General features: G+C 38.0%; 1 pseudogene; it reads left to right on the top strand.

Moving 5' to 3' along the window:
* The first annotated feature begins 9,451 nt into the window (after nucleotides 1-9,451).
* Nucleotides 9,452-11,969, top strand: LOC100939177 (exocyst complex component 5-like; annotated as a pseudogene).
* The last annotated feature ends 4,019 nt before the right edge of the window (nucleotides 11,970-15,988 follow it).

Genomic DNA, 15,988 nt, shown 5'->3' with positions numbered 1-15,988 from the left:
TTGCAATGCTATTGTTCTCTGTGTTCACATTTTTGTTCTCTGTGTGACAGATAACCAAATGTTGGATATTTCTCATACAGAGCAACACTTAAAAAGCCTTGGGAAAAATATTGTCATTAAAAAATCAAAATAATCCTTCTACTTCAATGGAAACACATGAGATGGAAGGTCTTTCCACATATAAAAATTACTGGTCCAACTTGATACAACATCAATGTGAATTAAAGCAGTATATCCTGGAAAGCATGGTTCTGGGTTATAGTTACTTGGGGCTCCAACTCTTCTTGGTGGACAGAACTTATGAGCTACATGGAGAAGTATGAGACCATGGTGTAGGTCAAAGAACTTAGAATAACTATATCTGACCAAGACAGCAGATACAGGCAGGACATGAGTGATCTCAGTGAAGGAGAGAAAAGGCAGTAACTGGTAAGGCATTATGAAATTGAGAGGGTGCAGCTTTAAAGACGAAGAGACAGTGGTGATAGAGTACTCTTACGTTCTACAAGCTGGGAACACTGTAAGAATGTTCCTGTTCTTAAACAGAAATTTAAGAGTAGACATTGTAGATAATAGGACATCCTGTGTTACACAGCATTTCCTAAAATGTGCTTTAAACTTTAGGAACCTGCAAATTTTCAAGGCCTGAGAAAAATCAGGTTTTAGCAACAATTTTTGTAGTTACCTCTTCCATGGAGTTAGGAAATTGGCTAGCCCTTACATGTATTTGCCTCTCTGACTTAAATTTTTGTTTTATTTTTATTCTTTCTATTACTGGCATATGCTTTCCTTCAGTATGTTTACTACATCAATTCATTTATAAAGCCAGGTCCTCATCTTCTCTATGACTTATTCTGCCTTTTTAATAAAGAAGAAACTGATTGGTGGCCCATGGAATTTATCTGGCCACAGATACACATTTTGTTATTGTTGTTTTTCATTTGTTTGTCTGTTTTGAACCTCGTAATTATTTTCCTTTAAATGTAAATGCCTTCAGTGACCAACTGTATTCTTTTCTAATTCGCAGTTTCTGTGACTCCCTCTTGTCTTATGCTTGAATCAATTAATTCATAGTACCTATTTGTTTCTTGTGTACACGTGACTGTTTAGCCCTTTATTAAGTTGAATTTCTCTGTGAATTGCACCATTCCCAGTTCATCCTCTATTTCCCCTTTCTGCAGTAACCAAGAGTAAGAGTTTCACTTTCTCAGCCTGTTGGAATTAGCGGCAGATAGAGAACAGATAAGGCAATATCCTAATTAGCTGCTGCCAAACGAGCTCAGAAGGAAAGGCTATTGTAGGCGAGCTTCCCCTTTAGGGTTTCTTTTGGCTGGGCTTGAGAATTAAATTGACATAAGACAGACCAACAGGCGAAATGCGTACACACTTGTGTAATACAAGTTTTGTGTGGCATGGAAGCCTTCATAAAGAAGTGAAGACCAAAGAAGTTAAGGGTACTGTTTACTGAATTGGACACAGAGTAGTATGCTGTGAAGAGGCAACTAAATTATGTGAGAGGCTGAAAAGATAAGAGTTATTCTAACAAGGTCTGTGCAGTGTTCTCTTAGCCCTCAGCCTTGACTTCTCGTCCTTGAAGATAAGGATGTTCCCTTCTTTCTTGTATAGGGAGAGTGGCTTTCACGCACGAATTTCATCTTCTGCTTTTAGAAAACAGAAAAGTGGTCAGCATGATGTTTTTGTGCCTGCCATTTTTCAAGTGCCTTTATTTCATAGTAGTCAATGTGCCAGGGTAGTATATTTTTAACTCTTTCACTATCTTATCCCAGTTTTCTGCCAAGCTTTAATCAGAATTTATTCCAAAATGACTTCTCCTCCTTAGATATCAAATGTTGATATCCTTTGATATTAATCATGAGTTTTGAGTTATCTGTGATTTCACCTCACCCTACTCTATTATTTCATTTCACTTTATGTAAGCTATATTTTAAACTGTATTTTATTCTATTCTATTGTTTGCTCAGTCAGAAAATATTCTCCAGTAATAATAAAAAAAATTTATTATTAATAATTTTGTTACTTTAAATGATACTAATATTGATAAATAGTATTTTTAATATGAAATAACAATGGATTTTATTTAATATTATTAATATTAATCATTAATATTATTAACAATCTATTATTAAAACTATTAATAATTTTAAAATATTAACTATTTTCTAAAAATTCAATAATGGCTCTTTTGTACATGAAAAGCCACTCAGTATATTCTTCTTTAGCATGTCTCATTCCCACTTACATCAACAGTTCTGTTGGTGAAGTGCTATCCCATTTCTACTTTTATAAACATCTACACTGTTGCTCTGTAACCTTACCAGTCACAAAAGTCTTAAGGTTATTATTTTTTTTCCACCAATGAAGATAAACCTTCTATACTTAATGGCACTTTTAAAACTTTACAACTGAAAAATTGGAATAGACCTAAAGGTGTAATAAATTATCAAATTGCTGAGAACATAAGTGCCATCACTAAAATTTTGCCCTGTGTGCTATTATTGAAGTACTAACACACTAGGTACAGGGAGTTCTGAAATATCTTTTTTTCTCTTCTAACCAAGATACATCCAAGGATGGATAAGGATAAACAAAATAGTACTAGAGGGCAATCTTGCAAGATTCCTATGAGTGTTTGAGGCCTTCTTTTAAGATGAAAATAGAGTCTAAATAATTTAACTCTACAGAACAAGGAAATCAAAGTCAGAATCTTTTATCAATGCACAAAACATGAACTAAAATTCCAGTGGGCATTAAACAATGGGTAATGAAAAGCTGACAATCTTTTTACTCTGTTCACATTATAAGAATGACAAAGGCTTTTTAAATTATGAATCGATTATTAATTTACATAATTTAATATTTTTGAACTGACATGAATAAATTATATAACCAAGCTGCTTACTTTCTCTCCAGAAAATATATATACTTTTTTTCTTTCTACTCTTAAACCCTATTACCTTTATCTTCTGTCTAGTTCTCCCAGTTACCGAGAAAATCACATCAGGAAACTGTAATACAGACTATTCCTGCTCTAATCAGTTTTCTACACATCTTCTCAGACCCTGATATGCCTGTAATTAATTATGATTTTATTCTTGTTAAATCTTCTTAATATTTTCTTTGTGTTCCTCTGGTATAAAGTGAAACACCTTTAAAACACCTCTTAAAAAGAACCTAGGGGGGAGGAGCCAAGATGGCCGAATAGGAACAGCTCCGGTCTACAGCTCCCAGCGCGAGTGACGCAGAAGACGGGTGATTTCTGCATTTCCATCTGAGGTACCGTGTTCATCTCACTAGGGAGTGCCAGACAGTGGGCGCAGGTCAGTTGGTGAGCGCACCGTGCGCCAGCCGAAGCAGGGGCGAGGCATTGCCTCACTCGGGAAGCGCAAGGGGTCAGGGAGTTCCCTTTCCAGGGGTGACAGACGGCACCTGGAAAATCGGGCCACTCCCACCCGAGTACTGTGCTTTTCCGAAGGGCTTAGGAAACGGTGCCCCAGGAGAGTATAGCCCGCACCTGGCTCAGAGGGTCCTACGCCCACGGAGTCTCGCTGATTGCTAGCACAGCATTCTGAGATCAAACAGCAAGTCGGCAGCGAGGCTGGGGGAGGGGCGCCCGCCATTGCCCAGGCTCGCTTAGGTAAACAAAGCAGCCTGGAAGCTTGAACTGGGTGGAGCCCACCACAGCTCAAGGAGGCCTGCCTGCCTCTGTAGGCTCCACCTCTGGGGGCAGGACACAGACAAACAAAAAGACAGCAGTAACCTCTGCAGACTTAAATGTCCCTGTCTGACAGCTGTGAGGAGAGCAGTGGTTCTCCCAGCACGCAGCTGGAGATCTGAGAACGGGCTGACTGCCTCCTCAAGTGGGTCCCTGACCCCTGACCCCCGAGCAGCCTAACTGGGAGGCACCCCCCAGCAGGGGCAGACTGACACCTCACACGGCCGGCCAGGTACTCCAACAGACCTGCAGCTGAGGGTTCTGTCTGTTAGAAGGAAAACTAACAGAAAGGACATCCACACCAAAAACCCATCTGTACATCACCATCATCAAAGACCAAAAGTAGATAAAACCACAAAGATGGGGAAAAAACAGAGCAGAAAAACTGGAAACTCTAAAAACCAGAGTACCTCTCCTCCTCCAAAGGAACGCAGTTCCTCACCAGCAACGGAACAAAGCTGGACAGAGAATGACTTTGACGAGCTGAGAGAAGAAGGCTTCAGACGATCAAATTACTCCGAGCTACGGGAGGATATTCAAACCAAAGGCAAAGAAGTTGAAAACTTTGAAAAAAATTTAGAAGAATGTATAACTAGAATAACCAATACAGAGAAGTGCTTAAAGGAGCTGATGGAGCTGAAAACCAAGGCTCGAGAACTACGTGAAGAATGCAGAAGCCTCAGGAGCCGATGCGATCAAATGGAAGAAAGGGTATCAGCCCTGGAAGATGAAATGAATGAAATGAAGCGAGAAGGGAAGTTTAGAGAAAAAAGAATAAAAAGAAACGAGCAAAGCCTCCAAGAAATGTGGGACTATGTGAAAAGACCAAATCTACGTCTGATTGGTGTACCTGAAAGTGACGGGGAGAATGGAAACAAGTTGGAAAACACTCTGCAGGATATTATCCAGGAGAACTTCCCCAATCTAGCAAGGCAGGCCAACATTCAGATTCAGGAAATACAGAGAACGCCACAAAGATACTCCTCGAGAAGAGCAACTCCAAGACACATAATTGTCAGATTCACCAAAGTTGAAATGAAGGAAAAAATGTTAAGGGCAGCCAGAGAGAAAGGTCGGGTTACCATCAAAGGGAAGCCCATCAGACTAACAGCGGATCTCTCGGCAGAAACCCTACAAGCCAGAAGAGAGTGGGGGCCAATATTCAACATTCTTAAAGAAAAGAATTTTCAACCCAGAATTTCATATCCTGCCAAACTAAGCTTCATAAGTGAAGGAGAAATAAAATACTTTACAGACAAGCAAATGCTGAGAGATTTTGTCACCACCAGGCCTGCCCTAAAAGAGCTCCTGAAGGAAGCGCTAAACATGGAAAGGCACAACCGGTACGAGCCACTGCAAAATCATACCGAAATGTAAAGAACATCGAGACTAGGAAGAGACTGCATCAACTAACGAGCAAAATATCCAGCTAACATCATAATGACAGGATCAAATTCACACATAACAATATTAACTTTAAATGTAAATGGACTAAATGCTCCAATTAAAAGACACAGACTGGCAAACTGGATAAAGACTCAAGACCCATCAGTGTGCTGTATTCAGGAAACCCATCTCACGTGCAGAGACACACATAGGCTCAAAATAAAAGGATGGAGGAAGATCTACCAAGCAAATGGAAAACAAAAAAAGGCAGGGGTTGCAATCCTAGTCTCTGATAAAACAGACTTTAAACCAACAAAGATCAAAAGAGACAAAGAAGGCCATTACATAATGGTAAAGGGATTAATTCAACAAGAAGAGCTAACTATCCTAAATATATATGCACCCAATACAGGAGCACCCAGATTCATAAAGCAAGTCCTGAGTGACCTACAAAGAGACTTAGACTCCCACACATTAATAATGGGAGACTTTAACACCCCACTATCAACATTAGACAGATCAACGAGACAGAAAGTCAACAAGGATACCCAGGAATTGAACTCAGCTCTGCACCAAGCGGACCTAATAGACATCTACAGAACTCTCCACCCCAAATCAACAGAATATACATTTTTTTCAGCACCACACCACACCTATTCCAAAATTGACCATATACTTGGAAGTAAAGCTCTCCTCAATAAATGTAAAAGAACAGAAATTGTAACAAACTGTCTCTCAGATCACAGTGCAATCAAGCTAGAACTCAGGATTAAGAATCTCACTCAAAACCGCTCAACTACGTGGAAACTGAACAACCTGCTCCTGAATGACTACTGGGTACATAACGAAATGAAGGCAGAAATAAAGATGTTCTTTGAAACCAACGAGAACCAAGACACAACATACCAGAATCTCTGGGATGCATTCAAAGCAGTGTGTAGAGGGAAATTTATAGCACTAAATGCCCACAAGAGAAAGCAGGAAAGATCCAAAATTGACACCCTAACATCACAATTAAAAGAACTAGAAAAGCAAGAGCAAACACATTCAAAAGCTAGCAGAAGGCAAGAAATAACTAAAATCAGAGCAGAACTGAAGGAAATAGAGACACAAAAAACCCTTCAAAAAATAAATGAATCCAGGAGCTGGTTTTTTGAAAGGATCAACAAAATTGATAGACCGCTAGCAAGATTAATAAAGAAAAAAAGAGAGAAGAATCAAATAGATGCAATAAAAAATGATAAAGGGGATATCACCACCGATCCCACAGAAATACAAACTACCGTCAGAGAATATTACAAACACCTCTATGCAAATAAACTAGAAAATCTAGAAGAAATGGATAAATTCCTCGACACATACACCCTCCCAAGACTAAACCAGGAAGAAGTTGAATCTCTGAATAGACCAATAACAGGAGCTGAAATTGTGGCAATAATCAATAGCTTACCAACCAAAAAAAGTCCAGGACCAGATGGATTCACAGCCGAATTCTACCAGAGGTACAAGGAGGAACTGGTACCATTCCTTCTGAAACTATTCCAATCAGTAGAAAAAGAGGGAATCCTCCCTAACTCATTTTATGAGGCCAGCATCATCCTGATACCAAAGCCTGGCAGAGACACAACAAAAAAAGAGAATTTTAGACCAATATCCTTGATGAACATTGATGCAAAAATCCTCAATAAAATACTGGCAAACAGAATCCAGCAGCACATCAAAAAGCTTATCCACCATGATCAAGTGGGCTTCATCCCTGGGATGCAAGGCTGGTTCAATATACGCAAATCAATAAATGTAATCCAGCATATAAACAGAACGAAAGACAAAAACCACATGATTATCTCAATAGATGCAGAAAAGGCCTTTGACAAAATTCAACAACCCTTCATGCTAAAAACTCTCAATAAATTAGGAATTGATGGGACGTATCTCAAAATAATAAGAGCTATTTATGACAAACCCACAGCCAATATCATACTGAATGGGCAAAAACTGGAAGCATTCCCTTTGAAAACTGGCACAAGACAGGGATGCCCTCTCTCACCACTTCTATTCAACATAGTGTTGGAAGTTCTGGCCAGGGCAATTAGGCAGGAGAAGGAAATCAAGGGTATTCAATTAGGAAAAGAGGAAATCAAATTGTCCCTGTTTGCAGATGACATGATAGTATATCTAGAAAACCCCATTGTCTCAGCCCAAAATCTCCTTAAGCTGATAAGCAACTTCAGCAAAGTCTCAGGATACAAAATCAATGTGCAAAAATCACAAGCATTCCTATACATCAATAACAGACAAACAGAGAGCCAAATCATGAGTGAACTCCCATTCACAATTGCTTCAAAGAGAATAAAATACCTAGGAATCCAACTTACAAGGGATGTGAAAGACCTCTTCAAGGAGAACTACAAACCACTGCTCAAGGAAATAAAAGAGGATACAAACAAATGGAAGAACATTCCATGCTCATGGGTAGGAAGAATCAATATCATGAAAATGGCCATCCTTCCCAAGGTAATTTACAGATTCAATGCCATCCCCATCAAGCTACCAATGACTTTCTTCTCAGAATTGGAAAAAACTACTTTAAAGTTCATATGGAACCAAAAAAGAGCCCGCATCGCCAAGTCAATCCTAAGCCAAAAGAACAAAGCTGGAGGCATCACACTACCTGACTTCAAACTATACTACAAGGCTACAGTAACCAAAACAGCATGGTACTGGTACCAAAACAGAGATATAGATCAATGGAACAGAACAGAGCCGTCAGAAATAATGCCACACATCTACAAGTATCTGATCTTTGACAAACCTGACAAAAACAAGAAATGGGGAAAGGATTCCCTATTTAATAAATGGTGCTGGGAAAACTGGCTAGCCATATGTAGAAAGCTGAAACTGGATCCCTTCCTTACACCTTATACAAAAATCAATTCAAGATGGATTAAAGACTTAAATGTTAGACCTAAAACCATAAAAACCCTAGAAGAAAACCTAGGCATTACCATTCAGGACATAGGCATGGGCAAGGACTTCATGTCTAAAACACCAAAAGCAATGGCAACAAAAGCCAAAATTGACAAATGGGATCTAATTAAACTCAAGAGCTTCTGCACAGCAAAAGAAACCACCATCAGAGTGAACAGGCAACCTACAAAATGGGAGAAAATTTTCGCAACCTACTCATCTGACAAAGGGCTAATATCCAGAATCTACAATGAACTCCAACAAATTTACAAGAAAAAAACAAACAACCCCATCAAAAAGTGGGCGAAGGACATGAACAGACACTTCTCAAAAGAAGATGTTTATGCAGCCAAAAGACACATGAAAAAATGCTCACCATCACTGGCCATCAGAGAAATGCAAATCAAAACCACAATGAGATACCATCTCACACCAGTTAGAATGGCAATCATTAAAAAGTCAGGAAACAACAGGTGCTGGAGAGGATGTGGAGAAATAGGAACACTTTTACACTGTTGGTGGGACTGTAAACTAGTTCAACCCTTGTGGAAGTCAGTGTGGCGATTCCTCAGGGATCTAGAACTAGAAATTCCATTCGACCCAGCCATCCCATTACTGGGTATATACCCAAAGGACTATAAATCATGCTGCTATAAAGACACATGCACACGTATGTTTATTGCGGCATTATTCACAATAGCAAAGACTTGGAACCAACCCAAATGTCCAACAATGATAGACTGGATTAAGAAAATGTGGCACATATACACCATGGAATACTATGCAGCCATAAAAAATGATGAGTTCACGTCCTTTGTAGGGACATGGATGAAATTGGAAATCATCATTCTCAGTAAACTATCGCAAGAACAAAAAACCAAACACCGCATATTCCCACTCATAGGTGGGAATTGAACAATGAGAACACATGGACACAGGAAGGGGAACATCACACTCTGGGGACTGTTGTGGGGTGGGGGGAGGGGGGAGGGATAGCATTGGGAGATATACCTAATGCTAGATGACGAGTTGGTGGGTGCAGCGCACCAGCATGGCACATGTATACATATGTAACTTACCTGCACATTGCGCACATGTACCATAAAACCTAAAGTATAATAATAATAATAATAATAATAATAATAAAAGAAAAAAAAAATCTGTAATAAAAAAAAAGAACCTAGGAGCAGCGCGGGCGGCACCGGGAGGCAGCTGACAGGCGTTTGCGGCTTCGCTTCATGGCCGCTCTCCCGCCCCGCCTGGGACACCTGTGCGCCGCGCCTCTGAGGCGCAGCATGTGACCCGGAGACGGCATCCAGTGCGGGGCGAGCCTCTCAGCAGGCCGGGATGGCTACCACGGCTCTTCGAGGAGGCTTTTGTGGCAGATGAATATATTGAACGTCTTGTATGGAGAACCCCAGGAGGAGGCTCTAGAGGTGGGCCTGAAGCTTTTGATCCTAAAACATTATTAGAAGAATTTGTAAATCATATTCAGGAACTCCAGATAATGGATGAAAGGATTCAAAGGAGAGAAACTACAGCAGCAATGTCAGAAAGAAGCCAAGAAATTTCCCAAGAAGGTACAAGAGCTGCAGAAAAGCAATCAGGTTGCCTTCCAACATTTCCAAGAACTAGATGAGCACATTAGCTATGTAGCAACTAAAGTCTGTCACCTTGGAGACCAGTTAGAGGGGGTAAACACACCCAGACAACGGGCAGTGCAGGCTCAGAAATTGATGAAATACTTTAATGAGTTTCTAGATGGAGAATTGAAATCTGATGTTTTTACAAATTCTGAAAAGATAAAGGAAGCAGCAGACATCATTCAGAAGTTGCACCTAATTGCCCGGGAGTTACCTTTTGATAGATTTTCAGAAGTTAAGTCCAAAATTGCAAGCAAATACCATGATTTAGAATGCCAGCTGATTCAGGAGTTTACCAATGCTCAAAGAAGAGGTGAAATCTACAGAATGAGAGAAGTAGCAGCAGTTTTACTTCATTTTAAGGGTTATTCCCATTGTGTTGATGTTTATACAAAGCAGTGCCAGGTGGGTGCTTATTTGAGAAATGATATATTTGAAGATGCTGCAATACTCTGTCAATGAGTGAACGAACAAGTTGGAGATATCTTCAGTAATTCAGAAACAGTCCTGGCTATACTTATTCAAAATGTATCAGACTTTCTTGCCTAAGCTTATCAAATCCATATTCATTTCCTATTTGGAGAACTATATTGAGGTGGAGACTAGATATTTGAAAAGCAGAAGTGCTATGATCCTACAGCGCTATTATGATTCGAAAAACCATAAAAAGAGATCCATTGGCACACGAGGTATTCAAGATTTGAAGGAGAGAATTAGACAACATACCGACTTACCACTTGGGCCAAGTATCGTTACTCACGGGGAAACTTTTCTATCCCAAGAAGTGGTGGTTAATCTTTTACAAGAAACACAGCAAGCCTTCGAAAGATGTCATAGGCTCTCTGATCCTTCTGACTTACCAGGGAATGCCTTCAGAATTTTTACCCTTCTTGTGGAATTTTTATGTATTGAGCATATTGATTATGCTTTGGAAACAGGACTTGCTGGAATTCCCTCTTCAGATTCTAGGAATGCAAATCTTTATTTTTTGGATGTTGTGCAACAGGCCAATACTATTTTTCATCTTTCTGACAAACAGTTTAATGATCACCTTATGCCACTAATAAGCTCTTCTCCCAAGTTATCTGAATGCCTTCAGAAGAAAAAAGAAATAACTGAACAAATGGAGATGAAATTGGATACTGGCATTGATAGGACATTAAATTGTATGATTGGACAGACGAAGCATATTTTGGCTGCAGAACAAAAGAAAACAGATTTTAAGCCAGAAGATGAAAACAATGTTTTGATTCAATAAACTAATGCCTGTGTAAAAGTCTGTGCTTATGTAAGAAAACAAGTGGAGAAGATTAAAAATTCCATGGATGGGAAGAATGTGGATACAGTTTTGATGGAACTTGGAGTACGTTTTCATCAACTTATCTATGAGCATCTTCAACAATATTCCTACAGTTGTATGGGTGGCATGTTGGCAATTTGTGATGTAGCTGAATATAGGAAGTGTGTCAAAGACTTCAAGATTCCAATGGTATTACATCTTTTTGATACTCTGCATGCTCTTTGCAATCTTCTGGTAGTTGCCCCAGGTAATTTAAAGCAAGTCTGCTCAGGAAAACAACTTGCTAATTTGGACAAGAATATACTTCACTCCTTTGTACAACTTTGTGCTGATTATAGATCTGCCTGCCTTTCTCGACACTTCAGCTGAGATTGAATTTACAAAGGAATTCAGTGTCAATTCCTTTACAGAGAAATGTCTTGTACTTCAGCAGCCCTTGGTTGATAGAAAGCACAGGAGATAACTTATGACACAGCCAACATTTTGTGAAACAATGACTGGAACAAAACAGCAGTCATACTTACCTTTGAGGTTTTATTTAAAGTTTGGATACCACTAGCTATATTTTGCTTTTTTCCCCTTATGTTGAATTTTAATTCCATTCTTGAATGTAGAAATTTCAGATTCTCTAAAACTACATGTCACTGTTTTCATCCTAGAAAATGTTTCTGTCATAAAGCAAAGGAAATGTTACCAGTGTTTTCAGTTCTTGTACTTTTAACATATTCCATTTAGAAATTTTGCCATTCTGTTTTCCATTAATAAGAGGAGAAATACAGGAAAACTACATTTATTATTCCTCAGTTTTTAATGACCTTTTCAGCATCAATTGTTAATCAGATTATTTTAGGTTTTCATAAATAATTTTTTTTTGCCTCTTTCAAAAGGTTAACAATTAAGCATACTTTCTGTAGTTGGTTGATTGGATTTTTTTCTGAGGTACATTAATACTAGTCCAAAAAATGTCATAAACTGAACTAAAACGATGAAATATTTTATGTAGACATTAGGAGTGGATCAGAATACTTCTGCTTTCTGGGTAAAACTTAAAAGTTTACTATTTTGTATTTGGTAAATAGGTTTTAAGCCAATTCTAGTAAGAAATTAATAAAACTACCTTATTTTATATTTCACTTAAGATAAGGTAGAGGACCTTAACTAAAGGACCATATTTATTCATTATTTTAATATTATAAGGGAAGTAAAAAAAAGTGAGGTATAGTCTAAATGGTGCATATAAGAAATATTGACAGTGTTTAGCAACAATGCAGCCCTTTAAGATTTCTGTCGTAATGCTAAACTTGAATAAGATGGAATGGCTGAACATGTGGTTAGTCTTTTATTTTAAGAGGAATTGAGATTTGATAGATTTGGAAATGAGCTTTGCAAAGACTTCTCATGTCTATAGTCTGTCGCTGTCCTTTTTCAAAGCATTTCTGAAGTTATTTCTACTTGTACATAGTTAATGGAATTGGCTTAATTTGATGACATAATAAATAACTTATAAAATTTTAAACATCAACTGAAAATTTAGAAAGGCCTTTACTATTCTATAAACCTTATAAACTTGCTGTGGGAGAAGGCATTCTAAATTATATGCAGTGTTTCAGCTCCCATTGTGTTGTTCATAGTCTTCTAGGAGAAGATAAACTTAAGTATTCAGTTCACTCTTGGCATTTTTTCTTTAATATAGGCTTTTTAGCCTATTTTTGGAAAACTGCTTTTCTTCTGAGAACCTTATTCTGAATGTCATCAACTTTACCAAACCTTCTAAGTCCAGAGCTAACTTAGTACTGTTTAAGTTACTATTGACTGAATTTTCTTCATTTTCTGTTTAGTCCAGTGTTACCAAGGTAAGCAAGGGAATGAAGTATACCAACTTCTTTCAAAGCATTTTAGGACATTATGGCCGCTTTAGAAGGCTGTCTTGTTTTCTAGCCAAGGGAGAGCCAGAACAGGTTTTGGATACTAGAGAAAGTCATATGCTTGTACTATTGCCATTTTAGAAAGCTCTGATGTGAATTCAAATTTTACCTCTGTTACTTAAAGCCAACGATTTTAAGGCAGTAGTTTTACTGGCCATTTAAGCTCTTTGTACAGTGTCAATTTGTAAAAAAGAAAAAATGAAAAAAAAATCTCAAATAAAACATGAGATAACATTTTAAGACTTCCAAAAAAAAGAACCTAGCTATATTAAAATAACAAAATCTCAACACACAGCCCTTAAGACTCAATGAATTTCACATGAAGTGAATCCTTCCATGATAAGAGGGTGTTCCTCCCTCCTCTTGAAACTCCCGGGATTTGTTACAGTGGCTTTATTGTCTATTATATCAATGTAATTGCCACATCGTAGCATCTCAGATTTATTTCTGTGGAATATTTTTCAGTAAGGGCTGCCTTCATTTTCTGTTTTTCTCCACTATTCAAAATTCAACACTAAACTTAGAACAGAATAGGTATTTTCTTTTGCTGACAATAGATGATATATACAAAAGTACATTGCAATCCCTGTTCTTTTATATTTTTATATTGTTATTTTTTTCTGATTTGAATCCCATCTATAGAGAATGAATTCCAGTGGGACAGTACAAATTTATGACAGACACAAAAGAAAAAATGTTAGGGGCTTATGCATTTCATGTGATGTACAATATCTGCTTCTCTGTTTTTGCAGAGCAGGAGTGTACTTACTTACCCATTGGGAGATAATGGTGCTATATGAATACATTTTTTAAGACTTTATTTTTTAGAGCAATTTTTGTTTCACAGCAGAATTAAGAGAAAAGTAGAGACATATCCCATATCTCTTGGTCTCACACATGCATAGCCTTCCCTATTATCAACATCCTCCATCAAAGTATTGCATTTGCTACAATTGATGAACCTCATTTGACACATCATCACTCAATGTCCATAGTTTACATTATTCACTCCTGATGTTGTAGATTCTATGGGTTTTAGACAAATGTTACTAAGTCATGTTCCCATTATTATAGTATCATTTAGAATGCTTTCACTACCCTAAAAATCCTCTTTAATTTTTCCATTTATCCTTCCCCACACCCACTACCCTAACCTCTGGCCACGACTTCCTTTTTAAAATCTCTATATTTTTACTTTTACCAGAATGTCACATAATTGGAGCCAAACAGTACATAATATTTTCAGATTCACTTCTTTCACTTAATAGTACACATTTATTTTTCCTCTGTCTTTTCTGGTTGACAGCACATGTCTCTTTAGCCCTGAATAATATTCCATTGTGTGGATGTACCACAGTTTATTTATCCATTTACCTACTGAAGGATGTCTAGGTTGCTTCAAAGTTATCACAATTGTGAATAAAGCTCCTAGAAACATCCACGTACTTTTTTTGTTATGTCATTTGCATGTGTCTGATTCCTTATTTCTTCTGACCTCCTTCAGAATTTTTTATTTTGTGCCCCATGGTAATATGCCTGTCAGTGTTCAGAGTTTCCCTATCAGCCAGCTGAGCCAACACTACAGAGAGAGTGAAGAACCTCTCCTGCAAATCTTTCTCCTGCAAACTTTCTTCTTCAGGTTTTGGATGGAATTCTTTCCTTTGAAAAAATTGTTTTCAGCTGATTTCTCCCTCTTAGCATCATTATTCATGACAGCACCTTTAGTCCTCTCTCTTCTTTATTCTTCCAAAAATTATTTTTATTGAAATATAATTCACCTACTTAAAACTAACTCCTTGGAAGTAAACACTTCGGTGATTTTTTTTATATAGTAAATATTTATTGCCTTTATCCCAATTCTTTCTCACATTGTACTTCTTTTTTTTCCAAAATGTGTCATCTTGTTTTCTGGAACTCACATTCTCAGCTAAAATATCTCTCCCACAACCTAAATATTTTCACTATACTTTACCCTTATCTCATTGCACTAACTAAAATCTAGCTACCTGCTAAGAATATAACTTCTATTACAGCTTCCTCATTATCCTGCACCCCACCTACATTAGTGCTAGGAAGCAGAGATTACATCCAATTCACTCCCAAATGTAGTTTCAGGATCATTGCTGCTCCATCCTCATGTTAAAAGCATCTGTTCCTTTGAGCATTATGCCATCTGGCTGTGCCTATTCCTCAAACTACATGATTTTGTCACTATTATTTTACTAAGTATATTATAACTCCCTCTCATTTACTGAAAAGTACCTAGAATAAATGAGTCCTTTCTGCAATAAATTCTACTATTATTCTGGCTGACTGCCACATCCAAATGGGACACACACACAAAATCTAATATTATGCAACACAATTTAAGTCCTTTTTTTCCCCAATATAAAACAAGGCCTCACCGCTGTTTCCCAAATGCTCTGTTTTAACTTCCTAATACCACATTTAGAAAAGTTGCCTTTCTCTGGCCATTTTTTCCCTCTCCCTCTTTTCATAATTAAAGGAGAAGCTTTCCTTCTGTCTGAGGCTTTGCCACTCTTTTTTTTCCACCTTCCTAGTGATGTTGATCCGTTTCATTATTGTAAATCTCTCATATATTTCCAGTTCATCAATTCCTTTACGTTGCCATGTTAGTGTATACAGCCATGCCTTGCAAAATGACAGGGATATGTTCTGACAGATGCATCATTAAGAAATTTTGTCTTTGTGTGAACATCTGTATTATTCTGTTTTCATGTTGCTGATAATGACATACCTGAGACTGGACAATTTATAAAAGAAAGAGGTTTATTGGATTCATAGTTCCACTTAGCTGGGGAGGTTCTTGGTCTTGCTGACTTCACGAATGAAGCCACGGACCCTCGCAGTGAGTGTTACAGTTCTTAAAGATGGTGTGTCTGGAGTTTGTTCCTTCAGATGTTCAGATATGTCCAGAGTTTCTTCCTTCCAGTGGGTTTGTGGTCTTGCTGACTTCAGGAGTGACGCTGCGGACCTTCTCGGTGAGTGTTACAGCTCTTAAAGGTGGTGAGGG

This window comes from Pongo abelii, chromosome 3 (genome assembly GCF_028885655.2).
Source record: "Pongo abelii isolate AG06213 chromosome 3, NHGRI_mPonAbe1-v2.0_pri, whole genome shotgun sequence".
NCBI classification, from domain to species: domain Eukaryota; kingdom Metazoa; phylum Chordata; class Mammalia; order Primates; family Hominidae; genus Pongo; species Pongo abelii.
This window is presented reverse-complemented; position numbering and strand designations above follow the sequence as displayed.